This window comes from Cryptomeria japonica, chromosome 2 (assembly GCF_030272615.1).
Source record: "Cryptomeria japonica chromosome 2, Sugi_1.0, whole genome shotgun sequence".
Taxonomy (NCBI): Eukaryota; Viridiplantae; Streptophyta; class Pinopsida; order Cupressales; family Cupressaceae; genus Cryptomeria; species Cryptomeria japonica.
The window spans coordinates 516,972,170-516,983,790 of NC_081406.1; the positions used below are offsets into that span (position 1 = coordinate 516,972,170).

Here is an 11,621-nt window from a genome sequence, read left to right on the forward strand (position 1 = left end):
ACTTCACCTTGTATATTATGTTCATTTTAGTGGATTCACATAAAATATAAATAAAGCCTCCTCAAATCCCATAAACATAACATTATTAACCAAATAAACACCATATACACCCTGTACTAAATAAATAATTTATTAAGCAAGCAAACAACATATACATAAGATACTCCACATTTGCTATAGATCAAAGAATGCCAAGAACATGGTTGTACATTCTTAAAACATGGATTGTTTTTTCCAACTTCATTCATCATCTCAATCATTTTCATAAGTCGCTCAAGACATAGTGCAAAATGCTCGAACAAATATTTGGGGTCTTCCTTGTGCAACTACTTTGGAAACTGGGAGGTTGGGCGATAATATATTCCTCCATTGGCAGCTAATGTAGGCGATAATATATTTCCTGTATATCAGTGGCTTCGCCACTTGGTACCTTATTCTGTTCTGGTGCATCCTTAGAAACTTTATTATCAATATCTTTACCCTTATCTTTTACAATATCTGCCTCTGCATCATGTACATTATTTGCCAAAGGATTCTGAGTATCCTTTGTTTCAAAATTGGACGCACTAACCGGTACAGTAGTAACTGGTGGAGTGCTAACCAATGGACCTATATTTACATTTTGCTCATCTAATTTTGTCGGTTCCTTATTCACTGGTAATTGAATATTCTGTGATTGCACAAAAATGGAACTCAACTCATATCCTAGACTTTAAAGAATTCTGACCCAAATTTCAATTGTCTCTTTCCACATTTCCTCAAATTTCTCTAACATCAAGTTATTTATCTGGTGTTTAGGATTGAATTCAGTTGAACTTGTTTTATTGATTAAATTTTCTATCTTTGATGGGGTTATTGATGGACAGATATTAACTAATTATGTCTCTTTTATTTGCCGATCCAGAGTTTGAGCATGTAATTTTCTGACCTCTAATTTATCATACAGTTCCTTAGGCAAAATTTTCTCTAACTCAATCAATGTCCTATTGAAAGAATCAAGATATAAAACAATAGCTTCCTCTAACTAGTTCTTATCTTTATCATCAAAGAATGTGGAAATATTATCCAAATTACCGTCATTAATAATTTGATAAATAATGTCTTGAACATCTAACTTCTTCTTATCGGTTCTCCTCTTTGCTTCTGGTTTAGATTTCTCATCATACTTTGGCTTCCGCTTATGTACAATGGTGATTTTGGGAGTTTTCTGGGGAGGCTCCTTAGCCAGTTCTTTCTTCCATTCTTCCTTCTTCTTCCTCACAACCCTTGCAAAAATACCTTTCTTCTTTGGATCTTGCTTGATTTCTTCATCCGATTCAGTCTCCTCAGAAGATATAGTCATATACTGCTTAGTCGCTTTTTGTTTTCTTTTCACTGATTCTGTTGGCTTAGGACTGGCAGGCTCACCGAATGGTGCTTCCAGTTGTTTGGATGACTCTATAGAAACTGGGACCATATTGGGAGTGGCCTATGCTGCCTTTCTTGCTTCTCTCTCCTCCTTTCTTTTCCGCTTCATCCCTTCCTTCTGCCAGGCTTCAAGGATTTTAACTTTTTGCTCAATTTCAGCCCTGTCATGACCTTCACTGATTACATTTTATGCTGCAACCCTTGTCATTTTCTTCCTTATTGACAGTGCAACTTGTTCCTGATGAACTTTTAATCCTTTCTCTTAGGCTGTGCCAATTTTTTCTTCCTTTTCATCAACTGGAGCTTGCAATAAGTGTTGTGCATAAGCGTCTAGTGTGGCCTCGTCCACTTCATAGCCCATATGCATGATCCAAACTGTTCTAGGCTGGACTACCTCCATCATGCATTCATCTTTATTTACCATAAAACAAATAATATCTTTATATTTTTATACAATTGTTTTAGGAATCCTAGCCCTGTTCTTCATTTCTTCCTGGAAGGTTTTGAAAAATGCCCATAAATTGGCCTTCTGTTGCTTATCACCTTGACTATCCAAAATTTGTGCTATCTGAGTGGCTACCGGTCTATCAAAAGCCCACTGTATTTTACCATAGCTGGGAACTGTATTCAAAAAGTAAAATGCCAAACATATAACAAAAGATCCATACCATAATATATTTTTCTTGTCTTGTTTTATTTTTTGAATGTTTGACAGTAGTTCCTTCAACATCACACTACATAGGTCATAGTTTGTGTCCTCCTTCACCATTTGATGTGCAATAAGGATGTTGTTACTAAAGATAGAGTTCAGTCAATTTGACTAATAGACTTTGTAACCGATTACCATTGCAGAAAATGTTACATCAATATCTCTGATATCATCAACTCTCATCGATCGACCATCAAAGGTGGCACCAGTGAGTTTGCAGAGTTCAGTGTTGGAGAGTTTTGACCTAGGGCCAAGCAGACCTCCAACCTTATGTAGGCAAGTGATGTTTTTGATAACTTCCTTGATGATCTTGTGTGGCCGATCCAACCAAATGAATTCTCCATGAATGCAACTGAGTATATATCGAAAACCCATTCAACTTCATCAAATATCAGAAAGTCCATAAAATTAGCTACCTGTGGGTTCTTACTCCTAGTGCAGGATCTGATGGCTCTACCGATTGTTTTCTCAGTTGTGTATTTGATCTCCTAACCCATCTTCTCTCATGTTGTTTTATGATATCTTCAACCTTTGTCTTTCCCTTCTCATCTGCATTTCCATTAGCTACCGGTGGGTTCTTAGTTGTGCAATACTTAGCAATATGTCCAATCTTATTGCATGCATAACAAATAATATTGTTCTTCTAAATTGCTTTGTTGTACCCTTGATTTCATTGATTTCCTTTTGATCTGCATTGGTTAGCCATATGACCAAATCTACTACATGCATGACATCTGACATTTCCAAGACCGGTGAATGATGCATTGTTTTGATTATTTCTATTTCTGCACTGAGTTGCTATATGACCATATTTATTGCAAACAAAGCATGTACCATTGAATTTGTGAGCATTAGGTTCTCTTACCGGTGATTTTCGATTACGGTTGTTGGCATGATTATGCTTCTGACCGGATGATTGATCTTGTTGTGCAGTACTGATGCTTTCTCCTTCTTCATAACCAATACCTCTCTTGTCATTAGCATTTCTCTAACTCTTCAGCAATTCTTCAAGTTTTGCAGAGCTGGCTTTGTACTTGTTCTTGCACTCATTTTCAATGACTAAATCATCTCTCATAATTACGATTTGTCTTTCAAGTTCTTGTTCATTATTTCGGGACTAAATCAACTTAATTTTCAACATGTCATTCCTATGTGTTAGTCTATTGTATTCCCCAGAACTGTCTTTCAATGCTTGAGCTAGGTTTTTTTTCATTCTTCTTCCTGTCCTCAATATCCTTTCACATTCTCATGGTTAGGGCTTGCATCTCATTCTTCAAGATAGTGTTCTCTAGAGTGAGTTTCTGAATTGATCTTTCAAGGCATCTTCTTCATCACAACTCTAATTTTGTAGTTGATCACAAAGTTCCTTCCTCTTGGCTTGAACAACTGAGATATTTCCTTGTAATGAAATGACGTGTTCTCTAGCTTGCATCAATTAATTCTCCAGTTTATTGTTTTCCATTTGTTCATTATCAAGATCCTCAAGAGCAAGTTGAAGCTATTGTTGCAGACCGGTTTCCATTGATTCCAAGTTTTGGATCTTCCTGAAATGGTTAAACTTCTTCCGAGGAACTAAGCTCTGATACCAATTGTTGGAATCCAAGAAAACTGAGAAGGGGGGGGGGGGTGGGTGAATCGGTGCTCTATTGGTAAATGGATTTCTGAACTTATTGCATATGAACCGGTTAACAGTAAATAAAATTAAAGTGTATAAACCAAATAACACATAAAGAAGCAACACCATAACACCAATATTTATATGTGGAAAACCCTGCAAAGGGAAAAACCACGGTGAGGCTGATACCCACAATGTCTATATACTTGATCAAGGTATACAAATATTACATATAGGGGATTGCACATGCAATTATGCTCACCGCCTAGAGCTCATTGCTCAACAAAAGTCTCACTGACTTACACAACATTACACAATGATTACAAACAAAACTGAACTTATTGAATGCATCCGACCATGCTGGATAAATTCTAGTTTATGCTCTGTCAACCTCCTCTGTGAACCAATTTATTGATACTTGGTTCTGCCCTATTTTGCTACCGGTTGGAACTGTGCACGTGAAACTGCACACAAAAGCTTTCACTCGCTAATCAAATTGAATACCATCAATCTCTGACTGATTCACATCCAAAATCACATTACTATTAACCTTGAATCCATTGCTAAGAGATCTCCCTTAAATACCCTTTAACTTTTCATCATGTCAGCTTCAATGAAGAAAATAAACCTGTCGGCTGTCGGATCACAAAGTATATCATAGATTATCCTGATGACCATTATTGATGTCGGCCCACACGTTACCATAAATTCCTTTAAAGGCATTACTGAGGTCCCAAAATATCTTAGTCGGGTCCTATACTTAATTGGGTCCCAAATACATGTTATCGGTACCAAGACTAACCGGTTAATTAGAATAAGGCATAGTGTAAATACCGATTGACCCGATCAATGCAAAATGATAAGACAATGAATACCGATGAGAATTATCAACACCTAGAGATGAGTTGCCATCAATGACAACCCTAAATGCAATTCACCTTACCGGATGAATGTCAATTGCCAACAATAGAAAGGTATAGTGAAAGAGGTAGTGAGATAGGGAGAGAGATAATTCAATAGAGAGATGGAGTGAATAAGAGAGAGGGAGGGGAGATGAGAGATAAATATATAGAGATAGATATTGTAGACACATAAATCTGTCCACTAATTAAATGAATATTTGATATTTATTTAAATGCACTAATATTCCTCTTTTAATTAAATTTACATTTAATTAATTCATCTAAGCCTATTATTCTATTCTTGTTAAATAAATTTGATAGATTTATTTAATTACTAACTATAGTCCAAATTATTAAATAAATTATTATTTAATCTCTCTTTTCTCTTATTTAAATATATTAAACATTTATTTAAAAACCCTAACCAAATCTCTATTTAAATAAATCAATATTTATTTAAAAATCCCCATCATTTGCATTCTCCTACAAATGCAAGTTGCATCAACTATTTTAATTAAATAAAATATTTAATTAAAAGACCTATTTATCCTCACCCATTTACCAAGCTCACTTGTTTACTAACCTCCTTCTAAATTATGCTAAGTCGGGCTTCTAAATTAACCTAATCCCTCTTCTAATCATTTGCACAATCTTAATCCAAAATTAACTCTCAACCCATAATCTCATCCATTTAAAGTTCTTACAAGACTTAAATGCTTTGCTTCTTCAACACACTAACCCACATGGGTCTTGACCCTTTAGTCAAGGCTTAACCATGGGTAAACCTTGTACAAAAGTTTACCCATTGGATAAAAACATTACCCTTGGATAAAAGCTTTATCCTATAACCCCAACCATGGAGGGTTTCCCTCATGTCATCTCAAGCATTAAATGCTTCTTCCCTCTCCTCTCAAACCCTCTCATGGTGACACTTGCCATCACTACATTGGTTTGAAAGTGTCACATGGATTGAGGATCATGCTCCTCTCATGCAATCGTAGCCCTTCATAAGCCCAATCAATCGTGACCCTCCAATCCACTATTTTGCCTATAAATAGAACCTCATTCCTCAAGCAAAGGAGGAAGTATTTTTAGCATTGTTATTATACTTGCATAGATACTCACACTTAAGGCTTTCTCATAGAAACACTAGTTAAGCATTTGCATAGCATTAGGGTTTTATTTTCAGCCATTTCAATACTCCATTTGGCATGCATGGCTTCATGCTAAGGCTGAGAGCTACACTCACACATCTGGATCTTGGAGAGGAGAAGAACAAAGGAGGAACAACAAAGAGTATCATAGGAGAATCTTGTGGAGTCTCTTTACCTTTATTTTTTATTTTGTTAAGCTTCATTTGTATGTTTTTTGATCTTTTTTGGTATGTATTGGAAGGTTTTTAGAATTTTTTGTGTTTATTTGGTTTTTGGTTGAGATTAACAACACTAACTCTTTGATTCTTTTCCTTGTCCCCTTTTTAGTGCATCAGATGTAACTTGGGAAAGATAGAGGGGGTAAGAGAGAGGGTTAAATAAATAGAGACAAAGAGATGGAAAGAGAGAGTCCAAATTATAAAGGTTTTTCTACCACACTCTTTTGTAAACAACAAATAACAACAAAATATTTGTCTTAACATACGTATCTTTCAGAATCTTGCTAGAACTTTGGCTGTGATCAAAACCTATGGTGAAGATCTTTCTTAAACTCAATAAAAATTGCATACCAATACAATAAATATTAGTATCAATCCTACTAAAATTAGTACTTACAATCAATACAACAAAGACAACCCTAATTTACGTCAAGATTATAATGATAATCTTAAATATATAAATAAAAACTCAAAATTATTTTGAAGAAAAGTATTTCATATTTTTTAATGTAAATTAAATTTAATATCTATAAATATACTGAACCATACAAGAGTAGACACCTTTTGTGAACTTTCTCTTCACATGCCTTTAATGGCGTACTGGGTAAAACTTCAACAGGAACTTGACTAAAAATGACATGATGTGAAAAAGATATTGAAATTGCATAAAATGTCAAAGAAAGCGGAGGTAAGCGCAGATAACATTTAACTTGATTGACAACCGAAAAACATTTAAAGTGGGCACCCATCTTACAAATTCATTTCTAAGCATGTTCGTTTTAGAAATTGTGGATTGAGTCTTCCCGGTGTTGCACGTTGCATAATAAGCAAGGAAGATGGGGGCATAGTAAGAGTCAGTGGGTGGAGGAAGATGGGGGCATAGTAAGAGTCAGTGGAGTCAGTGGGTGGAGGAAGATGGGGGCATAGTAAGAGTCAGTGGGGTAGATTGATTAGACGTCACTTCAAGGAATCACAGGAATGCAACACAAGGATCAAAGGCTTGCTGGCAGTCGCATCCACTGAAACAATGACAACATAATCCACTGTCCATAGTACCATCTGAGTACAAGCAAGTTACAATCTATTTTCATCATTATGTAGTGCAATGATAATGGAGGGCTAAGATGATTGTGTAAGAGATGATATCAACCATTGATAGAAAAATTGAGGTTTTTCATTTCATATAGGAGACGCCTTCAGTGTAATTATACATTACTTTATATACAATATAAATTTACTTTTAAAACAATATTATATGATTATTAACTTTTTTTTCTTCTTATTTAGTTTTTCAATAATATTGTTCTACCTGGGACATAAGGATTCAAACCTTTGGAATAACATGACCAAAACCTGGTGCCTTATCACTTGGCCACGCCCCATTGTTGCTTTAATTTAATCAATTAATATCAATTGATGCAATGTTTCATTTTAATTCATTCTTATCTGGTGCTATGCAATTATACATAGAAAAACTAGAGGGGCATTTCTTCATATCTATATTAACTATAGGGGAACTTAAAAAGATACAAGAATATACATTCATTGGTCATTCTCTATTGGAATGGTTAAAATATTTAATGAAGAAATTATCCCTTCCAACTTGAAGACTAAAAGTCTAAGCTCGCAAAGAAATTTGATTGATTAGCCAAATACTTTTGGATATTTACATCATTTTTATTCATCAGAGAATCAAAATGTCAGTTATCCTCAACCTCCACATTTGTCTAGACGATGTCGCTTTTCATTTGAATAATCCCTTTTTTTCCAAATTGCACGAAGCTTATACGATTTTCGATCCAATTGTTAATGTAATGCCAATTATCCCTTTATTCTTTTTTTTATTAGCCTTTGCTTGACAAGTTGCCATAAGTTTTCGATAATGAATTTCTTACAAAAAGTTTTTGTTTTCACTTGGTACAGAAACAATTTTATTGTTTCAATAGTTACATTGTAACTATTTCTATTGGATCATGTTCATTAACCAAATTGGTGTAAAACTCTTTTTCCTTGTTCCGATGTTTATTTTTTGATACATCAATTGTTCTCAACAAATCAAAATACCTTGAATTAGTCAATATCCAATGCATCATAGTTGGAGTTTGGGTTATTAGGTATTGATTAGAATATGTTATTTTTATTAATAGATGGGCATATCTTTGATATTTATTTAAAGAACGAGTAAGGATGAGAATTTATCTATGTATTCCAAATTTTCTTCTATTTTAGACAATTTATATACTTGTTTCTTTTTTTTTTGTTTGAAAAGATGATAGATAAATTTGTTAATTGTGATAATCCTAAACAAGTTTAGGATAGTTTAATTGGTACTCGAGTTCCTATTTATCTTGTTCAATTCCGAACAAAAAAGAAAATAGAAACATAATAGATTCAATTCTGAATTTGCTTTTTTTCTTTGCTCGGCTAATAAGTATATGATACAAAAATTGATGATCTATTTTGTTTTCCAATAAGAATCCTGGAGATTAAATAATGTTTACTCTTAAGCTATTCGTTTACATAGTAGTGATATTTTTTGTTTCTCTCTTTATCTTTAGATTCCTATCAAATGATCAAGGATGAAATCCTGGGCGTAAAGAAGTGATGAAAAAAGATTAGAAAGTAGATTTTGTAAAAGGGACTATTTCTATAGGTTTTGAGGAGTCATCTTAAGTGACTGAATGAAGAGAGAAGGATTTCAACCCTTGGTACAAATAGTATGTACAATGGATTAGCAATCCATCGCTTTAGTCCGCTCAACCATCTCTCCTAGATGGGAGATCTAAAATGAATATAGCATTTCACTAAATAAAGACCAAGATTTGTGAGAATCCATTTTTTTTTCTTTATTTCATTCCAAATGATTTTTTGCTTTCTCTAGCCCGACCAGTATCCAACCAGGCCATTATCTTCCCTAGATAAGAATATTTGACTAGATTATGAAGCATACAGTGCTCTAGCTAATCTGAAAGCTAAAAATAATACTATAAAAGTAGCTAAAAGGGCTATCAAAATTTGACCTAGTGATATCATTTCTTTATTTCCTCTCCAATCACTTTTTATTATATAAGATAATAGATAAGCACTTCTAGTTATTTATTTTAATGATTCAAGTTGTTTCAGGCAATAATCTGGATGAGATGTTTTAGATTGAAAATGGATATATCATATTGGAAGGGTAAAAAATATATTTCAAAGACTAAGAGTGGATCTTTTTTATGAAAATGATCATAATTTTCATTTTCTATTCATAAAGAAAAACTATAACAAAATCACTTGAACCATTCTAAGGAATGTGTTAATAATTATAATAGCTATATAGAATGGTTACTAAAAAAAAATTTACTTAAGCAATAGGGTATTATTTATAATATGCATAAAAGATTGTTCTTGCAAGAGTAAAAACAATAAGGTAAGGGGCAGATTTAAAAGGAACCATCTCTTATTGAATTTTTTAGGAATAGGGAAATATGACGATAGGAACTTGCATTAAATTCTTATTAGAATCTAAAAATTCCTTTTTTCCCTATTGGACAAAAGATCGATTTGTATGATAAAATAAAATTATGACGGGTATAGTTTAGTGGTAAAAGTGTGATTCGTTCTATCATTATATTAAACAGAGTTGAAAGATCTTTCAACTCTTATCTATATTTTTTAAAAAAATCTCTATTTCTATATAGATTCTAAACCTCTCCTATGAATACCCTGGTTCAGGAAAGGAATTGTGCACATTCTCATAATTTGGATTTGGAATGATAAAACAACCCTATTTTCCATTCCATCCAAGATGGTGAAATAGAATTTAGAATGTTTTTGAAGGATTAGACTGATCTATCTAATCAGATCAATTAAAGATCCATGGATATCAAAAGATTATTTTTCATTGTAACTAAATGTTCAACTGCTAGAATAGCAAAAGTTGGAGCCAAATAGCTAGATAACAGTGACTGGTTTACTTGACTCACCGCGATTGTGTTTGAGCTTGGTGGAATTTAATTTGATCTATGATCGCAATCGGTAGAAATAGGGAACGAAGTAATTAGAAAGATTTTTTAGCCCAATATTAAGATTTTTCAGTCTTATCTTTCTATAGGGATCGTCTATAAAGTGAATAGGTATTCTATATTTAAGTTTGTTCACCTGAAATTAAGAGGAAAGAAAGAACTACAAATAAACTAACATAAATTTTATGGAGCAAAGCAAAACTAATTTTTAATTTTCTTTTTTTTTTATTCACAAATATTTATTATTATGTGAATAATCATTTTTCATTAGAGCTCCCATTCTATCTCTCTCCCATGGAGGAGGCGAATGAAATGAAATTTTCATGTCCGGTTATGAATTAGAGGCATTAATCAACATCGACTATAACCCCTAGTCTTCCAAGCTAACAATGCAGGTTTGATTCCCGCTACCCGCTCATTTATATTCCTTATTCAAATTTTTCATGCCAACTTCTCTCTCATTCACGTGAAGTTTTTATGCTCATGGTACATATCTATTATTTCTCTTTCTTTCCATAATCTGGTTGTGGATGGAGAAAAAATCATACTTTTTTGTTCTCGATAAAGTATTTCAAAGAATAATGAAAACAAAGCGTCCATCATCTAATGGAGAGGACAAAGGTCTTCTAAACCTTAAGTATAGGTTCAAATCCTATTGGACGTAATAATGTGTTATGATTTGTAATATTTCAAAATAGTTATTAAACTCTTTTATCTTGTTCCCAACATAAGAAAAAATTGGATATTTTCTTGAATAGCTTCTTTTAAAAGGCCTTCTGCTTGTTCCATCAATATCCCAATAGAATGTATAATTTCTCCAAACTGGGTTTATTTTTTACTAAATACTTGCACACCTTAAGGATTAATTTTTTAATTTGTACTATCTCTAATGCATCTAGATATCCATTCATTCCAATATAAATCATATCTATTTTTTCTTCCATTGTTAAAGGATCCCATTGAGATTGTTTGAGCAATTCGTGTAATCGGCGACCTCTTGCCAATTGATCTTGTGTAGCTTTATCAAGATTAGAAGCGAATTGTGCAAAAGCTTCTAACTCTGCAAGTTGAGCTAATTCTAATTTTAATTTTCCAGCTACTTGTTTCATAGCTTTCATTTGATCTACATATCCTACTCTAGATATGAAAAGACCAACATTAATGGCAGGTTGAATTCTTGCATTAAATAGATCAGCTGATAAGAAGATTTGCACTTCGATAATGGAAATTACGTTAGTGGGAGTATAAGCTAAGACATCCCCATCTTGAGTCTCCACTATTGGTAAATCAATCAAACGCCCTCCACCTAACTAAGAATTTAATTTAGTTGCTCTTTCTAATAAATGAGAATGTTAATAGAAAACATCTCCTGGATAAGCTTCCCGACCAAGTGGTCTTCTTAATAGAAGAGACATTTGTCGCTAAGCTTGTGCTTGTTTGGAAAGATCATCATAAATGATTAATGTATGTTGTTCTTTATACATAAAGTATTTAGCTAAAGCTGCTCCTGTATAAGGAGAAAGATATTGTAATATAGCAAGAGTATCCGTTGTTTTGGCTACCACAATGGTATACTCCTTTGTGCCACGTTCTTCGAAGGTATTAACTA

The 11,621-nt window shown here is 33.4% G+C and overlaps 1 pseudogene; it reads right to left on the minus strand.

Moving 5' to 3' along the window:
- Positions 1 to 10,723: 10,723 nt before the first annotated feature.
- Positions 10,724 to 11,621, minus strand: part of LOC131064598 (ATP synthase subunit alpha, chloroplastic-like) — a 1,526-nt pseudogene continuing 628 nt past the window's right edge.